Source organism: Lontra canadensis, unplaced genomic scaffold (genome assembly GCF_010015895.1).
Source record: "Lontra canadensis isolate GAN:19392208 unplaced genomic scaffold, GSC_riverotter_1.0 scaffold681, whole genome shotgun sequence".
Lineage (NCBI taxonomy): Eukaryota > Metazoa > Chordata > Mammalia > Carnivora > Mustelidae > Lontra > Lontra canadensis.
Window position 1 is genome coordinate 4,554 of NW_022631665.1, and position 26,453 is coordinate 31,006.

General features: G+C 46.5%; 1 pseudogene; it reads right to left on the reverse strand.

Moving 5' to 3' along the window:
* On the reverse strand, positions 1 to 24,779 carry LOC116863191 (annotated as a pseudogene).
* Between the last annotated feature and the right edge of the window lie 1,674 nt (positions 24,780 to 26,453).

Below are 26,453 nucleotides of genomic sequence, written 5' to 3' on the forward strand. Positions count from 1 at the left end.
GGCGCCCTGTTCCTCTAGGTCTTAACGCCTGTCTCTGGTTAATTTGAAGTATCTCCAAATTGATGTCCAAACTGAGAAGATGTTCACACATCTCAATAAACATGTATTAGCATCACGAGATCTTAAAAACTGATGCCAAAGTTGGAGCCCAGCCTTGCTTTAAAGGGGCAGGCTAGCGTTCCCTCAGAAAGAAATGTGGAAAGAACATACCTGATCGTGATCAACCTCTACGGGCTGCTTCTTAATGATCCAGGTGACGGACTCGGAGAGTGGGGGCGTAGTCAGGGACCCCGAGTAGGTCCAGTAATCTGGGCAGGCAGGCATCAGGCAGGAAGGATCAAATGACCCAAATTCCACAAGTGTGTCCTGGCCAAGAGAAGAGGTCACCAAGTCGTCATTTCATGGTGAGAATCACTCAGGAATCAGAGGACGGGGTGATGAGTCTCGGGGAGTCTAGGGACCAGCAGCGGTCCGGAGGATCTCTGGGCACTTTAGGACCGAATCACGCCCCTGCCTTGTTCCCCTAATTAACTAGGTAGTTCTGCTCGCCCTCCCCGGGAACGGGAACGAGGCGCGACACACTGCCTCCCTCCGTTCTAGTGACTTTACTACAGCTGCTCTCCTCTCAACTCTTTGGGAGGCACCAGGCAGTGAGTAGCTGGTGCATGAACAAGGAGACTTCCCTTTTTCAAGAAAAGCCGACAGAATTCTCCTTTCTAAAACGCAATGCAAATTTGGGGGAGTCAAGTTCCTGGACTAAAAGGGGGAGACAGAGAGAGGGAAGGGAAAAGAGGGAGATGGACAGGGAGGGAGAGGGAAGGAGGCAGTGGGGACAGAGACTGAGGTGGGGATGAGGCGGGGGCAAGAGAAGTGGACCTCCAGGGAACGGCCCCTTCGGGACTCTAAGTCCCAAAGGACAGTTAGTCTGGGGCCTGGACAAAGGTGTCCATTCTGAAGGATGTGGGTAATTGTTTTGTACAGCCGGCCACGCCAACTCTTCTCTGCTCCCCGCCTGCGGGGCCGGAGCTTGAGGCAGCAGGACTGCTCTGGCTGTTTCCACAGGGACTCAGAAGGAGCAGAGGAGGGGACAGCACTGGGTTCCCTTGGGCAGGGCAGCAAAACCAAAGCGGTGCGCACGCACCCACAGAATCCCTTCCGGCCCCTGCAAGGTGTCCCAGGGCCGGAGGCGCTCTCAACACACGCAGGTTAAGTGGCAAGTGCTCTTCCGGGGCAAGTCGCAAAGCGTTTTGTGAGTGTCTCCACTCGAGATTACACGAAACAGGCATTTCAAGTGACTTGGGGAAAAAAAATTACCTTATGCTTAACTGACGGCACAGTATCCACGAATTTCTGTAGCTCTTCGTGATGTGCAGCTAAGAAACAATAAATGAGAACATATTTTAAAAATGAGATGTTAGGGGCGCCTGGGTGGCTCAGTGGGTTAAAGCCTCTGCCTTCAGCTCAGGTCATGATCCCAGGCTGGTCCTGGGATCGAGCCCCGCATTGGGCTCTCTGCTCAGCGGGGAGCCTGCTTCCTTCCTCTCTCTGCCTACTTTTGATCTCTGTCAAATAAATAAGTAAAATCTTTAAAAAAAAAATGAGATGTTACTCTACTATTGTTATAGAATGTGAATTTATATCAGACAATTGGTGATTACCTAAAAACAATCTACAGTACTGAAACTGCACTTAAACTGACAATTTAGGAGGTTATAAACATCACTGAATGAAAACACATACAAAACAAACAGGCAGGTGGTTTGTGGACAAGCTCAAGCCCACAGCGAGCAGGGAAAGGTGCCCCTGCTCTGTCAGCCTCACCCCCCACCCTCCCTGCTGCTTGGCCTCCAGGGGCGCTGGCAGCTGAAGCTCTCACAGCCAGCAGGGCGTGCTAAGGCCCAGCTCTCAGGGCACACCCACATGCTCAAGGGCTCATTCCTGGAGCCTCAGTGTAATAACCACCCGTTCCAGTTCGTGTTTGATGCTTTGACATCTGAGACTTCCTGGCACTGGGGAGGACTGCCCCTTCCAGGGTGAGGTAATTCCAAGAGAGAACAAACAACTGGGAGAGCGTCCTCGTAGGGAAACCAACCAATCCAGAGCCTGAGCAGCTCCTTTATCAGCACTGATGTGCTGGGTCACCATCCCCGTGCCCCACCCGCCCCAGGACCAGGGGGCAGACAACTAGGGGACAGCCTCTTTATGCTGCCTTGTGTGCTCCTTCCCCCACAACCACAACTGGCTCTCAGCCACCATTTCTCCTCCTTCCCTCTGCCTCCTGGCCATCCCTGGTGCTTCCCCATGTGGTCCTGCCTTTCGGCTTTAGGGATGGTAGGATACAATTCTTCTTGCACGACAGTCATTCCCATGTCCGTCTTACTGTACCTGATGAAAACAAATCTGGGGTGCCCAGGAAACACTCTACCTCCAGAGCTTGCAGGAGGTCGACACCTGCTGAAGTCTCCAAGAACTCAGAGGCCCTGCACAGAGTGTGGTCTGCTGATTTTCCATCAGTTCTCCAGCAGTCAGCTGTGTGACCTGGCAGGAAAGCAGTGAACTTCAGGGAGCTTCACTTCCTCTGGAAAATAGAGACGACAGTATTGTCATCAAAGACCTCTGGGGAAGATAAATGAAGCACTTAGCAGATAGTCACAGACCACTCATAAATATTGCTTCCTTTCCAGATCACTTCCCATAGCTGTTTGCTTTATCTTTTTATGCCATTCTGAATGTATTCACTGATCTCCCCTTTTAACCATTATTTGCCTTTATCCTTTTATAACAGTGCCAACAAACAGAAATGTAATGCAAATCACAAAGGTAATTTTCAAGTCTGTAGGAGCCACACTTAAAACTCTTAAAAATCCATTTCTTCAGTTGTATTAGCCACATTTCAAGTGCTTAAAAGTCACACCAGCCTTATGTATACCATATTGGACAACACCATTTTATACCATTTGAAATATAGTTGTAACAATCTGGTCTTGTAAGCATGGCTTATCTTACCAGTGTATTGATCCCAATATTCTTTTTTTTTTTTAAAGATTTTATTTATTTATTTGACAGACGGAGATCACAAGTAGGCAGAGAGGCAGGCAGAGAGAGAAGAAAGGAAGCAGGCTCCCTGCCGAGCAGAGAGCCCAATGCGAGGCTTGATCCCAGGACCCTGGGATCATGACCTGAGCCGAAGGCAGAGGCTTTAACCCACTGAGCCACCCAGGCGCCCTGATCCCAATATTCTTAAATAATAATATCGTAATGTTCGATCTTTCCATTCTAGAATACATTTACAGTTGGTAAGTTTTTTTTTTTTTTAACCTTTATAAGATATTCTTATCATAGGGGCGCCTGGGTGGCTCAGTGGCTCAGTTGGTTAAGTGTCCCAACTCTTGATTTTGGCTCAGGTCATGATCTCAGGGTTGTGACACCGAGCCCTGTCTTGGGCTCCGCGCTCAGTGTGTAACCTGCCTGTTCCTCTCCTTCTGTTCCTGCCCCTGCTTGTGCTCTCTCTAATAAATAAAATATTTAAAAATATTGCTATCATAGCTCAACTATCTTCCTCCAGCTGCTGCATCCTCAAAGCTTTGAAACTTGATTGCATTATGATGCAACAAGTGCAGCCGAAACACTATAAAAAGGATTAATGCCTGACCCTATAGGATTGCTCCGAAAGAAATCTCTTGCCTTATTCAACCTACAGTATTTAAACACGTTTCTTCATGTAAAATAAAGCCAATGGGAAAAGCATATGACGATGTGATGCAGAATGAGACAGATACAAAGAAGAGGAAGGATTAATGCAGAAGCAACAATTAATATTACTTTGAAATAAAAGATTTGATGAGAAAAAGTTTTTATTAGGAAAGTGGATAATATTTCAGTGAGGGATCCGTATTTGCTCATTCCCATCTTGATTTGCAGGAAATACTAAAATCCGAATCCAATGGCATCAAAAGTAGCAAAAATGCTTATCTTGAGAGAAGCAGATTCTCCTTATGGAAATTAAACAGGAATGGACACAATTCTTCTTTGATGGATAACCACTCAACATGTGTTTCTTTGTATTTTTAATGTAATATTTAAAATTAAATAGGGTAAAAGTTATAAATTTTTTTTATTTATGTGCTTTCTATACTTCCCTAAAATTATTCCTCATCCATCATTCATGACCTTTCTAGCATCACCATCCCCCCAGCCTCCCAAGTGGGAGGACTCAAGGATGTGGTTAACGTTGCTTTCTCCTCACTCGATGAGTCCATCTCCAAGTCCTGTTGCTTTTGTACATAGCAAGATGGAGTCACTCACGTCAAGCAGGGGCCTGTGTCAAGCAGTGAAACGGGCAGTTAAGCATACTGCAGCCACCAGAGATCACTGAGACCAGCACCAACCGATGATACCCCAGACCTCCTAACGAGCAGAGGCACAGAAATCTGCAGAGGCCCAGGACTGGTTCGATCCCTTCAGAAAGAAGACTTTTGCAGCCAACAGTCAGATGCCTCAGATAAGACCTGTGGATGTCTGACCACTTACAAAAGGCCCCTGTTGCCACACACGGTGCCCGATGGCTCTCCAAACAGAACAGAGATCCTCTGGGGGCTTGAACAGAAGCGGTGAGCGCCGAGCACTGACTTGGGCTGGACAGCCCACTGCTGCCTTCTCTCACCTCCTTGCCCACAGCCTAACTTTTGGTTCCCTCACTTCCTGCCCCCCCCCCCCCCGGGTTATCTTCTTTGTTGTGTGGCTCGTCTTCTGTCCTGCTCTGTGTGAAAGGTGAGAAGCCAAGTTCACCATGTGGGGAAATGTCACTGAGTTTGGAATCCTGAACCTGCTTTGTAATTATGTTAACCTTGCTTAGGACTGGATAGGGCTGACACTGTGGACACAATTCGTGTGTGTGCCTTCACATTGTGCTCATGACACTTTTATTTTAGAAATGCCTTTTAAAAACGTGCTTTCTCCCTACTTCAATTCTTATAGCCTTCACGTGAGCTCCCACCATCTCACACTTGGATTAATCTGACCTTGTGGACCTGCACTACTGACTGGGTTAATCTCTAAAAATAAAGCAATTAACTAATGAACTAAATGAAATCATGCTGTGTCACGGTGTCATGTAAAACTAACTAGTACTGATGAACCTGCCTTCCATCTCCCCTCCTAAGCATCAGTGATCATCATTCTTCCTGTCTCTCCCCAAAATGCATTCTACACTCTGGCCACTTCGTTTTTGGCCATTTTCTGAACATCTGCTTTTGCACATGATTTTCCGTCCATCTCCAACACCCTTCTAATCCTCTTGAAAAACTCCGACTCGTCCTTCAATAGCCAAGATAAATGTCCCCTGATAAAGGAAATTTTGAACTTTTAATATTTGTGGGTCCTGCTCCTGGGCTCCCAGGGAAGCTCTCCTTTAACATTTACCAAGGTCAAAATGACTCAGCCAATACCTCACAGCATGTGCTATATGTGCTTTGTTAAAGAAAATAACCAAAAAGGTGCATTCTGAACACAAAAGATAACAGAAAGTAAGAAACTTCCTTGGTTCTCAAGAGGTTAAAATTATATAACTCTGCATATACTGGAAACTTAAGATAAGGGCTGCAACTTCCTGAAAAGTTCTTTGCCTAATTATTTGTAACTTCTTAAAAATGTTGCAACCGCTTATGTATATAAAATGTATATAGCCCTACCTCAAATGATCCTTTACTGGAAGCACTCTGGAGACTGTGTACCTTGGGCAGCTGTCCTCACTTGGGCTCGAATAAAACTCTCTTCCTTCCCCCTGCCCCAAAAGAAATTCTAAAAGGTTTGTTCATTTTGAATTGACACCCCTCCTTGCTGAAATCATCAGACTTCTCTGAGCAGTCTAAATCATCCCCTCCTCTGTGGTCCCACAGCAATTTTAGAAACCCTTTCTCAAATTACACTTGCTTTATACTTCTAATTTCATGCATGCATCTCTCACTAGACTTTGAATGCTGGGAGGTCAAGAATCTAGTTAGTATTCCTGGCACTTGGTGCAAGGCCTGGCACATGGCTGGGACTCGGTAAATACAGAATGAATAAATCAGTCACTGGTTGACAAAATACATACATGTTACTCGGTGACTAAAAACAAAAAAATGTCTTTTTCTTGCCTATCCTTTTGCTCTGCATTGCAATCTTATCATATAAAATCTGGCTAACTTGTATTACTATTTAATACAGAAGCTCTTTGTAATGTCAACAAGCAGAGGAAGGTTAGCATGCATTCAACACACAGAGAACAAATTTTAAATAAAAGTAATTCAAATGAACAAGCAATACATATACAGTTTCAAGTAAAAGTAAATTCAAATACGTAACTAAATAAAATTTCAAATACAGAATCTATACATAGATACGTATCTATTTTTTTTAAAAGATTTTATTATTATTTATTTGTCAGCGAGAAAAAGAGCACAAGCAGGGAGAGATGCAGGCAGAGGGAGAAGCAGGCTCCCCGCTGAGCAAGGAGCCGGACGTGGGACTCGATCCCAGGACCTTGGGATCATGACCTGAGCTGAAGGCAGACACCTGAACCACCCAGGTATCCCGATATATATCTATTAATAGAAATACCACGTATACCAGAAGGAAACATACACGAAAATGAAAGGGACATGGTTCATATACTCAAAAACCTCTCATGATGATGCAGCAATTCCAAGTGGATTATGTGCCAACGGGAAACACCACGGCAGATATATGGACAATGTTCACAGCCGCATTATTCACAATAGCCAAAAGGTGGCTGCAACCAGTGCCCACAGACAGGTGAATGGATAAACAAAATGTGGTCTATCCATATAAGGGAGTATCATTCCGTCTCACAAAGAAGGAAATTCGGCCATCTGCTACAGTATGGATGAGCCCCGCTGCCATTATGCTCAGTGAAATCAGCCAGTCATAAAAAGACAAATACTGTGTAATTCCACTTACATGAAGTACCCAGTAGTCCAATTCACAGACAGAAGGTAAAATGGTCATAGCCAGGAGCTGAGAGAAAGGGAAAATGGGGATTTACTGTTTAAGTGGCACAGTTTCAGTTTCGCAAACGGAGAGTAATGGAGACGAATGGGAGCGCGGGTTGCACAGTAGTGTGACTGGGCCGATTACCGAACTGTATACTTACAGATGGTTAAATGACAAATTTCGTGTAACATGTACATTACCACATTAAAAAAAGAAAAGCTCAGTGCAGTGAGTCCCACGCCACTGCTTAAAGAGGGGGCAGCGTGGTGTGGCCTGTGCCGACACCAGGCTGTCCCTTTAATGCCGGATAAGACCATAGGTCGGGCTCTCACCTGACTTATCTGTAGAATCTTCAAATTCCACCAGGAAAGAGTACCCATTATTCTAGACATGGAGGCAGGTGGTCGGGTCGTAAGAGATGGTGAGCGGTTTTAAGCCGGGATCATAGACGCTGTCCCTCCAGCGGATGTTGATGGGCGACTGGCGCTCGTCCCCCGGGACCAGCTCCACGGTCTCCCACAGCGGGTGCACTAGGAGAAAGCACAGGGGGCCATCGTCAGGACGTGCGCTCTGTGGGATCACATACCAGGCGAGTTCAGGGCTGTGGTGTGCCGAGGGGATGCAATCCAAGTCTCAGGGACGAGCCACCCGGGACAAGCCACTGGGGGACTCAGGGGCCAGACGGAAGCAGGGGACAGAGGCCGCTCAGAGAGCGCCTGGCACGGGAGCCACCGACCTGCTGCTCTGCCAGCCAGGAGCTACTCAGTCCATCCTCTCCTCTCACCTAAACCAAGTGCTGCCCGTTCTCCTGAGGACAGGAAGACGCAAGCAGACCAGCACCATGCGGAAGGAGGCTGTTCTCCAACGCGTTTCTTTTCCTTACTGACCATTTTCTGAGCCCCAACCACCAGACCAGGTTCACATACAAATACAAATTAATCAAACTTTCAACTGAAACTTTCAACTGAAACTTTCTTTCCAACAAAGGCCGGAGGGAGAGAGGAGGGAGAAGTTTTGGAAAGCAAGTGTTCACCAGAGTGATGAGGGAACAGAAGGCTAAGGACAAAGCACAGGGGACACCCTGCAACCCCCACCCCCCACTCCTGGGTGGGACATGTGGGCCATTCTTCCAGGAAGCTCCCAACTGTCTTGATGTTAATGCCTTGCTACAGGGAAAAACAACCTGGACTTGACAATGGCAAGGCCTCCAGTATCCTGTGAGCCTTTAGCATAAGAAAGTCCTTTTGAAAACCTCCCTTTCCCTTACCTCCCTCAACTCCCAAGTATGTGACCAGCCGCCCCTCGCAACCCTGGGGCAGCAGCTCTTCCTGTCCACGGGTCCTGTCCCAGTACTTTTAATAAAACCACCCTTTTCCACCAAAACTCTTTCTTGGTTGTCGGCTCCAGACCTAACCTTTTATGAAAAAACTTTTCATAAAAGTTTTTGTAAAAACATAAGTTTTTAATTGCTTGTCTAGTAGAAATAAAGTCTGTAATTTAGCTCACAGTTTTGAAGATTTCTGGATTATTTATACAATGCAATATTACAGGCTTCCAACTGAGGTCAGGGGAACACTCTAGGGTTTTGGAAAAATGAAGGAAGGTACCGATGAATTTGGGGAGGAAAAGGAGTCACTACTTCTTAGTTGGAGATAAGCTAACCTTACGAATAACACTCCCAGTCATTTCACCAGTAAAAAAAAAATGGGGCTTTGGCGGGGAAGTGGAAAAGCAGAGAATTACAATCCGGGACAAGCAAGCTATAGCAAAATCATAGACAAGTGCAGAGAACGAAGGAGAGGAATGCTCTTTTACAGAGGAAAGGAGGAAGCTGAGAAGGCTTTTAGAAACACAAAGTCCACAGAGCAACCTGGGAGCTGGAACCGTAGTGGCTTCTCACTGCCCAGGTTGTAACTGTGTCTCACTGGCCGGGCTCTGGCTGGGGCAGAAGGGAAGGGCTCCCTCCTCGTGCTGAAATAGTAAAGGTGCAGCAGAAGGGGTATGCATGCGCAAAATCGATTTCTTCCTGTTGAGTTTGCAACTGACAAGGAGCGCTCCCACTCCATTACAGATTTAGGTGTGCGTGCACAATCTGTCCCACACAGACGCCACCCACCACTGACACTGATTTCCCACGAAGAATCAAGCGCCGGGTGTTCCTCGTAAGTCTCTGAGAAATCTCCGTGGACTTCCTGTAACACTGACAGCTGCTGAGACATCATGCAAGATGGACGGAACGACATGCATGACTTGGGGTGCTCCATCCTCTGCCCCTTAGAAGCACCCCAGATGGGTAGAACGAAGAGCAACAGGGACAGAAGAAATATTTATTGAGATGAATCTTTACCAATGCTCCTCTGAGCCTCACCCCACCATGAAGAGTGAGAGTAAGGATCTGAGAAAATAATAAGGCAGCTGCTTCTCAGTCAACCCACTCTGTAGAGCAGGTTCACAGAGACACTTTTTTTCTTTTAAAGATTTTATTTATTCATTTGACAGAGAGAAACAGTGAGAGAGTGGGGGAGTGGGAGAGGGAGAAGCAGGCTTCCTGCTAAGCAGGGAGCAGGAAGGGGACTCAATCCCAGGACCCCAGGATGGAAACAAAGGCAGTCGCTTAACAACTGAGCCACCCAGGTGCTCCAAGACACCTTTTTTCATTATTAAAAAAAAGAAAAAAACCCCAGAAACTTGCCTCTGGTTGACCTTTACAAAGGAGACATTTGTTTTCCTTGGGTAGCTGCTAAAATCTGTAAATTAAAAATCTGTAAATTAAAAAACCTTTGGGTTTGTTTTGGTGGTGGTGGTGGTGGTTTTTTGGAGGGCTGGGGTGGGATAAAAATGAGATAGAGGGCTCTCCTGTGAGTAGACCACTGGTTCTCAACGAAAGGAGAGATGCTGCCCCTAGAAGACATTTGGCAATGTCTAGAGGCATTTTTGGTTGTCACAACTGGAAAAGAATGCTACTGACATCTAGTGGATAGAGGCCAGACATGCAGCTAAACATTTTAAGGCACAGATTATGACACCCCCAAATGCAAATGAACTTGAGAAACCATGGTCTCTGCAAACTCAACGTATTCTCCCCACCCCCCTCTCTCTCCTTCTTTTTTTTCTTATTATAAAACAGTACCATCTTATCTCTGGAGAGATCCAAACCCAGTGTTTTCCTTGATTTTCTTAGTATAAAATAACTTATTCCTTTGAAAACAAGAATTTTGTTTCAGAAACCTAAAAGAGAAATGCATTTGCCTGGTACAATATTTTAATATAATAATCTAATTAGAATGCAAATCAGAAAGCATCTTGTAGGGGTGCTGACAATACTGACTCCATCTTCAGTCCTCCATCTTGTTTGCTGACCTGTCTTGGGGTTATATGTTACGGGCCCCTTAGAGATTAATATCCATACCTCAGAAATGCCAGCCAAGGCCAGAATGTTTGAGGTTTGCTTTGGCTTCCCATGAATCCATTAGAGATAACACACAGTCTCTCTCCTTTCCTGACGCACAGCTGGTGCCACAGCTGGTGCCACAACGTCTGGTAAATGTTAGCTGCCCATGAGGTGCGTGCAAACCCTTTGAAATGCACGTGAACGCTCAGACCTCACAAGCGTGCCCCATGAGAGTCCCCTCACTCTATAAAATCTGTGGACCTAGGTTCAGAATTTGCAAATAGCAGCTGTGCCCCTTCTGGATCATTAGTCACCTGCCTGATACCTTGCAGTACGTTAACTCTGAATAAAACTGGGTATATAAACTGTACGGAGTGCCCTGTTCTGTTTTCTAGTCTTAAAGTGCCTTCCAGTTTGGGGAAGCTTTACTATTCTTCTCCCGCCTTCTAACACAAGTCAACAGTCCTGATTCAGTTGTAAGGATGCCTGGCACAAGGACACCTTGCAACACCTTCTCTAAGATACTCAGACTGTGGCTAAGGGTTTGAGGATTCACACCCTTCAAAACCAACTCAGGAAGGTCTCCCGTAAAGACTAGGCAAGAAGGAAACTAATAAGCAGATCCCCAAGACGATCCCTCTTTTCACCTTGACTGACTCGTCCCTCACACTCCATTCAGGAAATGCCCAGAATGTACCCTTACCTACGCCAACACTAGTCCAAGAAAACCGGACCTATTCCCTCGTTGCTCTTTTGTGACCTTAACGCTCCTATCAATGTATGCCCTTTGGTTCACAACTTCAGCTTCTAGGTTTCCTTTCCCCCACCACTTGCTCCTCTGGGCACCCATATCAGGCCCCCACCAAGTTATTTTAAGACATAAACAGTAGTTTGTTTCCATGCTGATAAAGAAAAGATTTTTCTTCTTTATGGAAAAAAAGAAGGTAAGAAGCTATGCGCATGCCAAGTTCACTTGTTTTCCACTGCAGAGCAGTTGTGCTCTCAAAGCAAGAGAGAGGATCCTGCACAGACAATAAAGCAATCTGCTTATTTAGCATTTTTATCAAGCCCAACCCTTCTCCCCATTCAAAAAAAAAGAAAAAAAGAAAAAGAAAAGAAAGAAAAAAGATATGTGATAGCGATCTAGATATACCTCATAAATACACAGAAACTATCTTCTAAGGTGACAACACAAGTGAAGCCAGCTTTCTCCAAGGGTTTGTTTTGCATGATAAACCGTTGTGAGACACAGAGTCACGTTTTTGCTCTTTCTTCCTGTGGGTACCAAGGGCAGGTCACCCCAAAATGCGCCACTTCGGGTTATTATTTCACAATAAAATTACTTAAGAAATAGCCAGTGTAAGAACATTTGGAATCCCCTTTGCATCCAGAAAGCCGGAAATAAATCTCCCATGTGAAAGGTACCCTTCCCACACCAGGAGGTACCGAGACAACGGTATCACCAGAGATAGGAAATTCAGAGCCAAGAAGCTTGCATAGGTAACCCTTGTTCCTTTTACTAATTTGCTACTCCAGCCCAAACTCTGTTTAGAATTCCATACTAACTGAAGATCCTGAGTAATAGGTTTTCTTTGTCCTGCCAATTCCCCACAGAGTGCTTGTTTCTTTGTCTAAACAGTAAAAATGCTGCCTGCTTTGGTCATTTCTACGGATGACAATTTTATTATTGGGCCTCCACATGCATGTAATTTAACTTTTGGGTTTTTTTTTTTTTCTCTTGTTGCTCTGTCTCATGTCAATTTAATTCCTAGACCAGTTAGAACTTCTAAGAGTGAAAGAAAAATTTTTCTCTCCAACACTCTCACCTTCTCCCTCCATGTTAACAAAACACAGATTGAAGTGTTCTGAAACTTTGCTCCCACTTTTCCTCAAAATACAAAGGGGATTAAGTGTTCTGATTAATATAGTGCCTTCATTCTCAGGTTCTTCTCATATGGGGAAAGTGAAATGAACAGAAAGAGTGATTTTTACCCAGCACGGTTGCGGTGAGCAGAGCCATGCTGCCGTTAGGAAGGGGTCACTCCTACACTGCAGACGCGCAACAAAATCCCTGTAGGTTCCACAGCGACAACGTGCTCGGTTCTAGTTCTTATTTACAGGACTAGACCTGGTTTTGACTTATTTTGTGTTTGTACCACCCTATGTCTCCAGCCTCAGGGGGTCCCTCTTTCAACTCCTGAATCATAGAAAGCACCTTCCAGCCTTAGCCCCTCGCTTCCTGCTCCTCCTCCTCCTCCAAACTCAATTTCCCCTCACTCAGCTCAGGGCTGGCTCCTACTATTGGCTTGTCACCTCTTCAGCAAGAGTGTCACCTCCTTACCTTTTTGAGTACCCTCTTATTATATGACGAACCCTCTTTTTTAAAAAATCCTAACTTTCTGATCTTTCTTCTTCAAAACATTTATTACACAGGTGTAATAATCATTTGCACGTGTGCCTAATGATCTGCCTCTCCCAGTGTTGTATAAACCCCAAGAAGATCTGGGGCTCTTAATCAATGCCTGTTCACTGGACATACAAGATAGAGAGACTGGAAGGTTCCAGTCTTTCACCTTTATTCCTATTACCTTACGGATCATGTTATATGTTCTGTAAGGATCTTTCAGGCTTATCTCTTTCTCGCCTTGCCCATGACCAGCAGCCCAGTTCAGGCCCCTACACTCTGGACTTCATACCATGCGTCTTGATCTCAATACCCTTTACTATGTTTTGCCATTCACCAGTTCTCCTAAATCACCACTCATCACGCTGTTCCTGTGTTAAAGTCTGTATGCCATGTCTTAATCTGCATCTAATACCAAGGCTTTCCTATTAAGAACCCACCTCAGCTACCTAAATTTCCTTTTTCTTCAATCTTCCCAAACTCTGGTCTTACCACACTATTCCCCTCAGTCATTCCAAGAGAGATATGCCATGAATGTATATAATACCCACGGGGCTGGCTTTGAAAACTTAGTACAAAATAAAGAATGTAAACTATCTCAATACTTTTTACAGGTAAAATATATATTCCCAGTACAGAATTTCATAAACGAACAAATATATTTGTTTTTCCTTCAGTTTTACGGAGATGTAACTTACATACTATTTGTTCTTTTTTTAAAAAATTTTATTTGTTTGACAGACGGAGATCACAAGTAGGCAGAGAGAGAGGAGGAAGCAGGCTCCCTGCTGAGCAGAGAGCCCAATGCAGGGCTCGATCCCAGGACCCTGGGATCATGACCTGAACCGAAGGCAGAGGCTTTAACCCACTGAGCCACCCAGGCGCCCCCTATTTGTTCTTTTTTAACGTGGTTGTTGGAAAACACAGACTTGCCTATATGGCTCTTATTGGTGGCTCATGTTATTTATCCACTGGACATTACTGTTCTACAACCTCATTGGCTTTTTCTCGCGTGCCTTGCCCTGTTCCTGTCCTTTCTCTCGATATGCGATTTCCTCATCAAAGTGAAAAGCATCTTAGTAGGCCTAGAGATGAGCACAGTGAAAGGATACACAGGGACAGCCCCCTCGCATATGAACTGTTAAGGATGATCACAGAATGACCAAATGCAGAGCACGAGGGCTGTAAGAGGCACTTTGATGCCAAGCCGAGGGAACCCCAGCACACACGCACACGCGTGCACAAACACGCGCACACACGCACACACACACAGTTATCAGCACAGGAGACTAGAGCCCACAGTTCCCGGGTTTTTTGTTAGCTCCTTCTTGCTGCTGACACCTCTGAAGCTATTAATACAATTCTAGGGGGCTCTTTATCAGCCTACAGTTTCTCAAGGTTATTTGAATGCTAATGAGAGACTCTGTCTGATGCATCCTGAATCTATATTACTTTGGGATTACCAGACTTCTTGGGAAGACACTGCAAAATAAACTTTTTAATACTAATGTTCTCAAGGATTTTCGTCCTTCAAAATTAATTGCAGAAATAACAAAACAACTTTCTAACACATTTCAGTTATAATACAGACCTGTCCTGTCAAATAGAATTTTCTCTGATGATGGAGATTTTCAATATGGTAAGCACTAGCAACATGTGCCCATAAAATTATAATAAACTGACATTTATGTGAAAATACCCACATGGGTCCAGTGGCTAGATTTTATATAGTGCCACTCCATTCCATGCTGTCCTAAAAGAAAAATGTTTCTTTTCCTTTAAAAACTAGGGAGATCGTTAGGATTATCATTGGAATAACAACAAATCTGTACCATTTCCATTCTAGTTGATTTTATTAAATTAAAAATTAACATGATTAAATTTATTTTCTTCTGCCCTAAAATCTCTGCCTAATTTATTTTGTTTTCATGTGACGATGAAGCTAAATTTCACTAGATGATACACTAAGCGAAACTGATTTTATTTGCACCCTGGGTAATAGATCCACGACTGTCAACATTTACTGTCTGCTACTGGAGATAACAGCGAACAGCCATCTGAGCGGACAGACAATGCTTCCCCGGGAGGCGGGGAGCAGAGATTGAGGTGAGGCACAGAGCACAGACAGGCTCTAAGGAAACGCCGCTTTCGGAATCGGCCATATCCTCCCACTTCCTTTACTCCTCATCCTCCTTAACCCCATCTGAACAATGTCCAAGCATCTGAGGGAGGCATTGAGCCTGGGACGGCGATAAGTCTAGTGCTAGAAGGACCTGCCAGCACCGTCCTCACGGAGTGGCAGCACTAGCGAAGGACTTTCCAGGTTATCTTTTCTAACCCTCAAAGGTCTTGGGTTGTTCTGGGTCACGACTATACAATGGGCCTTCTGCTGGGGTAGTAAGTTGCCAGATGCGCTGTGTACTGTCTTTACAACTGATCAGCAGGAGGTCTGGGATTTAGCAACAGGAAATGCTCAGTAGCTCAGGACAGCAGAGACCATAAATTCTCCCCAGTGAAAAAAACATGCCAAAAGACAAATCAAATCACAGCTGTTACCTGTTTTCCTTAGTAACTTACAAAAAAGAACATTTTGTCTGATGTGGGAAGTGAATCAAGGGAAGCCCCACATCCGCAAGCTACGACTCTTTGGGTTTGTCAATACTGAAAGAAGCACACTATCTTGAAGACATTAGCTTATTGAATTTTATACCTTTGAATGTCATTTTTAAGTAAAAACAAACAAAAATAAATCAAGGAAAACTACTACACTCACATACAATTTCATTAGCTAGCCAAGTATGACTTTTTTTTTTTTTTTCCAATTTAAGCTTCAGACCCCAAAATGCAAATATTGAGAATAAGCCATCAGAGTAGGATGTGGGTCTGCTGGTAGGAAGCCGCACCCAACAACTAGAAAGTTAGGACTCCAGCCAGTTTACTCTGCGAACACAATGTCGGAAGAAGCAAAATAAACTTAAAATGAAAATATATTTACAAAGCAGTTTTACAACAATGAATTTAGCTCAATTAACATTACTAACCAATTCCTTTCTTATGTGCAATACAGGGTCAAAGAGAGGAAACCAAAGGAGGAAAAGTTAAGAAACCTGGAATTTTGAAGGAAGCCAACATTTAAAACTCTGCATTAATTCGTGGAGAAAAGTGGGAAATATATAAACTATTCCTAGCCATTTCATTAAACTTTAAACTCCTCTTTCCACTAACACATACATTATCCTCCACCCATCATTTTGTTGGTCCTTTACCAGGATTATTTTCTTCCTCAGGGATATTCAGAATGTCATTCAACACCTACAGTGTGCACTCTACCCACAACAACACAGAATGACGCCCCCCGCCCCCCGTCAGCAGTGCCTCGCTGGACAATTGCTGCACTGTAGGGACGGGGCTCCGAACTGGTACTTCAGGAGGGGAACGAGATGCAAAAGCGTTCAGGAAAGGCCATCGGCTGCCTCGCTCCATATGCTGCGTCTACAGCAGAGAACACACTGCTAAGCTGGTCAAAGAGAATGAACCCTGCAATGTGTGACTTGAGAAAGAATATTCCAGACTGTGAAACTACTGACCTGCTTACAAACATTAACATGCAACTTCCAGAACGTTAAGACTCGCAGAAATAACTGGCCGTCTGTGGAACAATGTCAACAAGAACAATACAGAATGGGTCCTAGAGTATTTGAAACTGGGACACCTCTCTTACCCTACTGCTGCATGGCATCATTATTACTTTTTTTAGTTTTTTTTTGTTGTTTTTTTTTTACTTGACAGAGATATAGAGAGAGCACAAGTAGGCAGAGTGGCAGGCAGAGGGAGAGGTAGAACAAGGCTCCCTGCTGAGCAAGAAGCCCAATGCAGGGCTCGAACCCAGGACCCTGGGATCATGACCTGAGCAGAAGGCAAACACTTAACTGACAGAGAGACCTAGGTGGCCCTGCATGACATCATTTTAACATGTTAAAATTAGGCAAGAAAAGGGCTTTCCAAACCTTATTATGGAAATCATTTCACAACATATATGCATATCAAATCAGCACTTTGCACACCTTCGACCTACATGACGTCAGGTGGCAAGTCTATGTCAACAAACCCGGGGAAAAAGAATTTTCCACGTTTATTTTAGAACAGAAACAGAAACCGGTACTTATTCTCACGGTTCTGAAGGCACACAATCCCACTCTGGAATGCCACTGACACCATATGGGCAAACACAGGACACATGTGACTGTCATATAGCACCAGGCCTCTGGCTCACTCTATTTTTAAACACGTATTTATCTGAGAGAGAGACCATGGGCCAGCAGGGCTGGCAGAGGCGGGGAGGGAGGAAGGGCAGAGGGAGAGGGACTCTCAAGCAGACTCCAAGCTGAGTGTGGAGCTGACGCGGGGCTCGATCTCACGACCCCGAGACCACGACCTGAGCCGACACCAAGAGTCGGCCGCTTAAGCGACTGCGTCCCCAGACGCCCCCACCTCTTGCTCTCTTTAAGGCGGCTGTGTACTCACGGGCTCGGTTCCGGCTTTTGTATGTGCAGGTGTAGAGGCTGCAGGGCCTCGCTGGCACGAACCTAGGGGTCTGGAATCTTCTCCACGGTGACTTGCGCGGAGAGGCTTGAAGAATGACCCTCAGGCTACTCATCACCACCATGTTTAGCCTGGAATCCGGACCGGGCCCCGGATAACTCGCAGGAACCTGATAACCTAGAGGCAGGAGGACAGAGGAGGCAAAGCTGTGAGCAACGGAGACCGACCATCGGGTGGAAAGCTCCAAGCGGGACAACCACACGCAGATGATGCGTCCACAGGGCAGGGCTGGGGCTGGGGGGGGCGGAGGGGGAATGACTCAATACTTTATCCACTCCTCTTCCTCAAATTCGTTCGTCACCTCATTGGCAGGATTTGGAAGACTGACTCAGGAGCCCTGCCTTTCTTTAAGGTCGGCAAATATTAGAGGCCCAGAGAAAACATCTTCTCTTTATCCACAAGAATGAGAAGGCTGTTTATAGTAGTTTCTTAAAATTAAAAGAACATGTACTTGCTGAAATCCAAATTCCATATCCAGCAGGGTATTTACACGTAAAAAGAAACCGAAGATGAAAGCTCCTGGGTTAAAAAAAAAAAAAAAATCAATCTGTATCTGGAGGGCTTTAAAAAAACACAAGGATCCATTCTGTCAAAATAGCCCTGAGTGGTTTTGAAATCTAAGCTTAAATGCTCTGTGACTCTCTGCAGTTTCAGGTATAACACTGTATCCCTTGGTCATGGGGGAAATGGAGGTTAATCCTGAACTAATCTGTAAGTAGGTCCAACATGAATATTCATTTATGACTGCCCTGATGACGTCTCTACCCCTCTCGTGTTCCAAGTGAAGGTCTCAGAAAACAATGCTTTCCAGAGTGTTCAGAAATTACAATATTAACTTTCACTGACTCTTTCCCGCCACCCCCACCCAGTAATGCTACATCCACTTTTCCTGAAAACTCCTATCCCGGTAGCAAGTGAGCGAACAAGGTCAGAAACAAAACAACTTTCTTCTCCTGAGTATACCTTCACTCCAGTGTCTATTTCAAAGTGTTTGGAGTCATCACTTGAGATGCATCCTGGCAGCCAATAGCGACACCATTTGGGCACCTGGGACGGAGGTCCGGCCGCCTGGCAGAGTACCCTGGCGCTGACCTCGTGGCCTCAGTCCACCCCTTGCTCCTGCCTGCACACCAGCCCCACGGCCTTTGGTTCTTCCCACTCCCCAAGCGCCCTCTGATCTCAGGGCTTGTGCAGATGCTCCTCCTTCCCTGGACCCCTCCTCCTCCTCCCCCTGTGCCTGGTGAATGCCTCCCCTCCCCTTGGGTCTTCCTCTCCAGCATCCCTTCCTAGAAGCCTCCCCGTCCCTATCCCTGCACTCACCGCTAACTGGGAGAGCCCAGCACCCTCTTCACCCCCCTCAGGGTGCCTCCTACAGCCCCACACCTGATCCAGAAGGTACTAGATGACGCCCCCTCCCCAGCCACCCAGCCCCTCGGCGCTTGGATGGACCCGGTCTGTCTCTGTCACAGCTGCATCTCTCAGGGACAAGCCGCCTGGCCCGTGATGGCGGCTCGGTGACCTGGGCACACTTCCCTGGTGACGGAGATGAGGATCCTGATTTCCAGAACTCCAGACCGGGAAGCGATTGCCAGCCCGTTCCTGCTCCGTATGAAAGGCTCTTCCTAGATGCCTCCCCCACCCAGCCGTGGGGTCCTTCACACTTTCGAAACACTTTTCAGTGCTTGCCATTGCAGACGAGGGCCTCATGCCCCTCCCTGTAAGATCTGGAGGCCCCTAAAGCACTGCCGGATCTGAAGGAGGACCAGACCCAAAGACAAATCTAAGCTAGCATCACAGGGATGGGAATTCTGCCAGTAAATGTTTGCATTTCAACGCTCATTGTCATTTCCTTTGTTCTAAGAACCATGCTGGGTGCTGCCATGCAAAGAGGAACAAGGCATGAACTCTACCTTGCAGGCAGGCCATTAGTTTCTCCCCCTTGAAGCCTCTGGAAATGCACATCATAAACCATCCAGGACTCCTCAGAGTCTGCCTTCGGCCTATCAGAGGCCACTCAACTGTTTGGCAGTGGTGGCCGGGGGAGGAGAGGGGCCCAAAGACACAAGAGAAACTGAGGGGCACTGAAGACACATGTCACTTACATACTGGAACTTTATTTCCGATTTCCAATTTTATTTAATTTTTTTTTAAAGACTTTGCTCATTTGACAGATCCACAGCAAGAGAGGGAACATAAGCAGATGTGGGAGAGGGAGAAGCAGGCTTTCCACTGAGCAGGGAGCCTGATGCAGGGCTTGATACCAGAATCCTGGGACCATGACCCAAGCCAAAGGCTGACACTTAATGACTGAGCTACCCAGGCGCCCCTGGAACTCTGTTTCTGTATACCATCTTTCTGAGAAGAGCATAAGATACAAAAAAGCACATTAAGATCCCCAGCAATGCTGAGCAAGAAGGCAAATGTTCGGGGTACCTGGGTGGCTCAATGGGTTAAAGCCTCTGTCTTCGGCTCAGGTCATGATCCCAGGATCCTGAGATCGAGCCCCGCCGTCGGGCTGTCTGGGGAACTTGCTTCCCCCCACCCGACCTCTCTCTGCCTGCCTCTGCCTACTTGTGATCTCTGTCAAATAAATAAAATCTTAAAAAGAAAAAGGGAAATGTTCACTTCACCCTCTCCTCTTCACGTACCTCACTACTACCTGACTGTAAACTAGTACTACCTGACTGTAAACTAGATCTTCCCCACCGTATTGCTACCTCATACTTGCCAACTCTGAGGAAGAAGAAAGAAGGCCACACCCAAGGGAAAGTAGAGGAAAAAAAAAACCCACCCCTGAGCTGTGTCCACTGAAAGCAGGAAGCAGCTACTTCCTATTACTGCCCTGGAAGGAACAAATGAGGGCTCCAGGAGGAACCCTTTATAACCAGCAACACACCACGTGTCGGGACAAGTACTGCAAAGTGAACTGTGGCAAGAGTTCCCTGTGGCAAGAACTGGCCTCTCAGCCCGGTGCCAGGCACTCTGTTGTATGCATCACTTTGCCGGTGAACACACTCAAGGCAGGGAGTGAAAATCCACCGTGTGTTAACCAGCTTGGGCTGCTGGACCAAAATACCACAAACCGAGTGGCTTCAACAACAGACTTATTTTCCACAGTTTTAAGGGTTGGAAACCGAAGACCGACATTCCAGCCAATTGGTTCCTGGTGAGAACTCACTTCATAGCTCGTACACAGCTACCTTCTCACTATGCCTTCATGTGATGGACAGACAGCAAGCTCTGGACTCTTCCTTTTCTTATAAGGACACTAATCCTACCCTGGAGTGGCAACCTCGTGACTTAATTACTTAATGACTTATTACTTCACAAAGGCTCCATCTCTTAATACCATCCCACTGGGTGTTAGGGCTTTAACATATGGATGGGGGTAGGGAGAGCAGAAACATTCAGTCCACAATACACGGCCACCACATTAAAGTGCACCAGTGGGAAGTTCATGAATCCCATATAAGTGCCTCGCCTCCAGGCCTAAATCCCTACGTGAGGTCTTAGGGCCAGTGTATCAGTTTGTAATAAAGAACCACAACCTGGGTGGCTTAAACAACAGCAATTTAGGGGCGCCTGGGTGGCTCAGTGGGTTAAGCTGCTGCCTTTGGCTCGGGTCATGATCTCAGGGTCCTGGAATCGAGTCCCGCATCGGGCACTCTGCTTGGCAGGGAGCCTGCTTCCCTTCCTCTCTCTCTGCCTGCCTCTCCGCCTACTTGTAGTCTTTCTCTGTCAAATAAATAAATAAAATCTAAACAAAACAAAACAACAACAGCAATTTATTGTCTCACAGTCCCGGAGGCTGGAAGGCCGAGATCAAGGTGCCAGTACGGTTGGTTCTTTGTGAGGACTGTGAGGGAGAATGTGTGCCAGGCCTCCTTACTTGGGATGGTTAATTCTATGTCAATCTCCCCAACAGATGCATGTGACACAACTGAAGCATTGAGCCAGGTGGGGATTTGAAATTGATTTGAAGAATACCGATTTCCAAGAGACTGGAAGACCCTCAGGTTTTTGTTTTTTTTTTTCTTTAAGATTTTATTTATTTATTTGACAGACAAATCACAAGTAGGCAGAGAGGCAGGCACAGAGAGACGTGGAGGCAGGCTCCCTGCTGAGCCCGATGCGGGGCTCGATTCCAGGACCCTGGGATCATGACCTGAGCCGAAGGCAGAGGCTTAACCCACTGAGCCACCCAGGCACCCCGACCCTCAGGTATTATTCCATAAACACAGGATGGTTTCTGATGACCCCATGTGCACAGTACAAGAGGGAACAGAGTGCGCAGAGTGGAGCTGGGAAGGTCAGTGACAAGGACATTCCTTCAACCATCCTTCATTCAGTCCAACATTCTTTTATCCTCTCATTCATCAGGACAGCAATCAAACATCTATTAAATGCCAGGGGCGCCTGGGTGGCTCAGTGGATTAAGCCGCTGCCTTCGGCTCAGGTCATGATCTCAGGGTCCTGGGATCGAGCCCCACATCGGGCTCTCTGCTCAGCAGGGAGCCTGCTTCCCCGGACTCTCTGCCTACTTGTGATCTCTGTCAAATAAATAAATAAAATCTAAAACAAAACAAAACAAAACATCTATTAAATGCCAGACATTGTTCCAGGATCATTGGGGAGGATAAAACAAAGTCCCTACCCTCGTGGAACTTACATTCTACTGGGGAAGACAGACAATAAATAACAGTGTAATATGTAAGTCACTTGTACTGACAATCACATTATAATATACTCAGTGAAAAATAGAGCAGGATTAGGTAAATTTGGAGTGCCACTGGGAAAGGGGCATTGCATTTAAAATAAGTTGCTCAAAGGAGGCCTTACGGAGAAGGTGAGAGTTGAGCAAAAGACTGAAGGAAATGAACGAATTAGTAATAGGGCTGTCAGGAGGAAGGGTACTCTAGGAAGAGGGAATTGCTTGTGCAAAAACCCTGAGGTGGGAGCGTGTCTGGCACATACAAGGGGATAGTAAGGAGGCCAGGATGGCAGGAATCGAGTGCACTAGGAGGATGGTAGTAGGAGAGAAGGTGGAGAGGTCATGGATGCCAGACCATGTAGATTTCTAGGCCACTGTAAAGGTTTTTTTCTCCAACTCAGGGTTTCTCAACCATGACATATTGCCATTTGACCAGGTAACTGTTTGGGGTCTGTCCTATATGTTGTAGAATGTTTAGCAGCATCCCTGGCCTCTACCCATTAGATGCCAATGGCACCCACCCTCCAACTGGGACAACCAAAAATGTCTCCAGGAAAGGGGAATCACCTGACTGGAAACCACTGCTCTAAGCGAAATCGGGACACAGTGGAGTTTTGGCAGCAGAGGAGGGACACCATCTGATTTATATTTTTGAAAGATCACTCAGGCTGCCCTACTGGAAATCAACTGGGATAGGAAGCAAGAAAGCAGCAGGGAAGATCCTTCAGGATAACCCAGGGGCCTGGAACAAAACATGTCATGGCAGAAGTGGTGAGAAGTGGTTCGGCATTGGCTCTATCTTGGAGAATGCCTGTAAGACCTGAAAGAAATGAGTAAAGGATGGCTAGAACATTCTTGGCGTAGTGAAGAATGGAGTTGCCATGAACTGAGATGAGGACCGCACTGTGCAGCTAGGTTCTGGGTGGGACATCCGTAGGTCAGATTTGGGCAAGAGAGTGTGAAATGAAATTCCAGTAACCCAAGTGAGACGATATGAAGCACTGAACCAAAGGGTGACAGTAGTGATGCACCAACGTTCTTCGTATTCAAGAGGTGGTCATTTTGGTAAAAAACATAGGATTTGGCACTCAACTGGAGGAGGGAGAAGAGAAGTAGTTGTTGAAGAAGACCCCATGATTTTATGGCTGGATGATGCCGGTGGTAGAATGAGGATGAACGCCTGAAGAGAGAAACAAGCTGGCAAAAGGAACAGGTGGGAAAGGAAAGAGGACAGAGTCTTCCTGCTAATCCTATGGATTTGAGGTACAAGGGGAGAGCGAGAGAAAAAGTCTAGCAGAGAGTTTCCAGGGTAGCTATGGTGCTCAGCAAAGGTCATGGGGCTAGAGAGATTTTTGTTTTCAAAATATTCAAAAATAGTGCAGCTCTTTACCAAGACCCAGAAGGGAGGGTGGGTGTGGTGAACTTTGGTTCACTGTAAACTCCAAAGCAAGGTGAGAACAATGACAGTTCTCAGGGACGTGTGGGGCCAGGTTATGGGTAGGGCGTGGAGCAGCTCCTCTTACCAGAGATACCAGACTTCTCTCCTCCATATTCCAGAAAACTTTTCAGCAGAGAGGATATGGCCAGATTTACCATAATGGACGAAAGGAAAACAGAAAATATTGTGACTTTCAGGTACTGATAGAAAATTAATTCCACCCAAATTTAGCTGTACACATCTTTGTCATCGTTTGGTATTTTTCAAGCTTTCTCAACAAAAATAAATGAGAAGGAACTGCAGTGATAATAACGAGCTTCCGGCAGCTTCCAAACAGTAGCTTTTAACTCCCGCCACAAAGAATCAGAGCCACCAAAACGCTCATGTTTTGCGGGTTCTTTCCCTCCAGATCTGGGGTAGAGCACAAATGAAAAAGGAGACAACTTAGTAGAGAAAACTCAGATACATGAGTTTTGCCGCTCATGTATCAGAGCTATGCTGCTGAGCCCCTGCTCTCTAGGGGTGGTTATGAATCTGTCCATAGCTTTTGGCATGGTGGGCGGGGGGAAAGAGCAACAGTGCAGATGTGAGTCTCAGCCTGCTACGCCTCGGTTTCTGGAACTGCAATTTCCCTACCTCCTAAAGTCTCTGAGACAGCTATTCTATCGTTACATGGGCAAAACCCTAAAGAAATGTAGCTGTCTCATGACCCTCAAAGTGAAGTAACAGGGTTAGAAAAGGGAAAAAGCGATTCCCTGCCTCTTCTCCGTTCTACAGAGAAGCCCGGCCGGGACTGCGGCCACCCTCGCGGAACCGACAGCTTGTCCCAGCTCCACGTGGGCTACGCGCACCCACTACTCCTCATGCTCCAGTGGCCGCCCGACTTTACCCGAACGTTTCCCTGAACGCGGACCCTTTCACTCTGTACCGGGGAGAGACTCATGCGCGCGGCCATTTTGGCTACGTCGCATTACGTCTCGCCACGCCTTTCAGGCCGGGTACGTCATCTCGCTTAATCACGTCACGTCCCCTTCGCCCCAGCCCAAGTCTCCGACAAAGCAGGGTAACTCCCACCTTGGGCTCGCTCACCGCGTCGGAGCCCGAACTCTCTCCATCCACCCAGAGCCTGGGTCTGCACTGGTTCTCTGCCCTGGCTACACTTCTGCTGCCGTCGCTCCAGGCCTGCAGCCGCGACCACGCGCCTGCGCACTAACTTGGCCGCGCCTCCGCCTTCTGCCTGGGTCGCCCCTCCTTCGAGCTGGACTTTGTCACGCCCTCACGGATGTGTCACGCCCTCGCGCTCCGCCTATACCACGGACCTTCTTCCTGTTACGTAGTTTGTGTCCCGTATGCTATTCCCTGGCCCCGCCCTTCCACAGATCTTGTTCACGTGCGTGTTATCCCCTGAATCACTCTCGTTCCTCTGACACCACGTTCCCTCCCTTGGGCCCACATCCCTCCTTTCCACTTGGTAATTCCTCTGTCCTTTGCCTGAGCTCACCTTTTCCGCGGACTCGACCAGCTTTGTCGCGCCTTCGTAGCGGCCACGCCACGCCCTTCACGCACTACGTCCAGCTTTCTCAGGTGACGCCCCTTCCCACCTAGGACGTAGCCCACGCTCCTTCCCACGGTGTCCTTGCCCCGCCCCCCACGGCTCGTCACGTTCCTTTCTTGCTTTCCACGGTCCTACGTCATGGCCAATCCCAGCGCCCCACGGCACGACCCTACGATCCACATTGGCCACGCTCGTGCCGGTTTGCGCGTTTCCTGGCGTTGCGTCATGGCCGCTTCCTGGGTTCTCAGGACTCCCACTTTTGGGTTCGCTCTCACCGGTCCACGCATCCTGCCCTCTCTCTGCTGGCGGAACTCGGTCGGGGGAAGCCGTTCAGGAGCGGGCGGGGCTCTTGTGTTTCCGGAGAAAACAGCCTACACCTCAGAGCTAGACGTCAGTGGCTCTTATAAAGTGAAAGAAGTCTTTGGATCCCTAATCCTCGTCTGAAAATAATCTTTCTTCCTATTTCCTCCCAGCTCCAACCGGGTAGGAAACATAACTGGGCACTGACTGGAACTGTGTTCTTACCAGCCCTTAAACCAACCTTAAATGCTAGGCAGATGCACGGAGTAGTAAGCAATTCTTCTATCTCCTGGCATCTACAGAAGACTTTTTCTAAGCGCATAGTGCCTTCCTGTTATCTAGAGCCTGTCGGGACAGCACAACACTTATACCTCTGTAGACCTCCTGCTCTGGGATTAAAGTAAAGAGGTTTACTCCCTCCATTTTACAATTCTGCGTCCACAAGAAAAAAGTGAAAGGGTTACCGCCTTTTTTTTTTAATTCCTGTCCAGAAATCTCTGAATGGGGCACTTCTGAGGGAGGGGCACTTACCGTTAGCCTTTCAGTTATGCATTCATTTAAATTGTGTTTGTGGAGTACTAAGTTCCAGTGTCAAGACATGTCTCAAGGGACTTACAGTCTGAAGTTTTCCAAGCTGGGTTTGGATGATACAAGAATTGAAGAGAAAATTAAGATGTGGTAAGGGGGTTGGAATAGGTAGAAAAGGGCTTGTTAAGTGCTGGTCTCTTTTTTTAGTTGAGGTATAACTGACACATAACATTATGTTAGTTTCAAGTATACAACATAATGATTTAGTATTTGTGTATATTGTGAAATGGTCACAATAACTATCCGACCCCATACTTAGCTGTAATTTTTTTCCTGTGATGAGAACTTTTAAGATTTACTCTTAGCAAATTTCAAATATGCAATACATTATTATTAGTTATGGTTACCATTCGGTACATTACAGCCAATGACTGACTGACTTTATAACTGGAAGTTTGTACCTTTTGACTATTTTCACCCATTTTGCCCTTCTCCCATTCCCTGCCTTTGGCAACCAACAATCTGTTATCT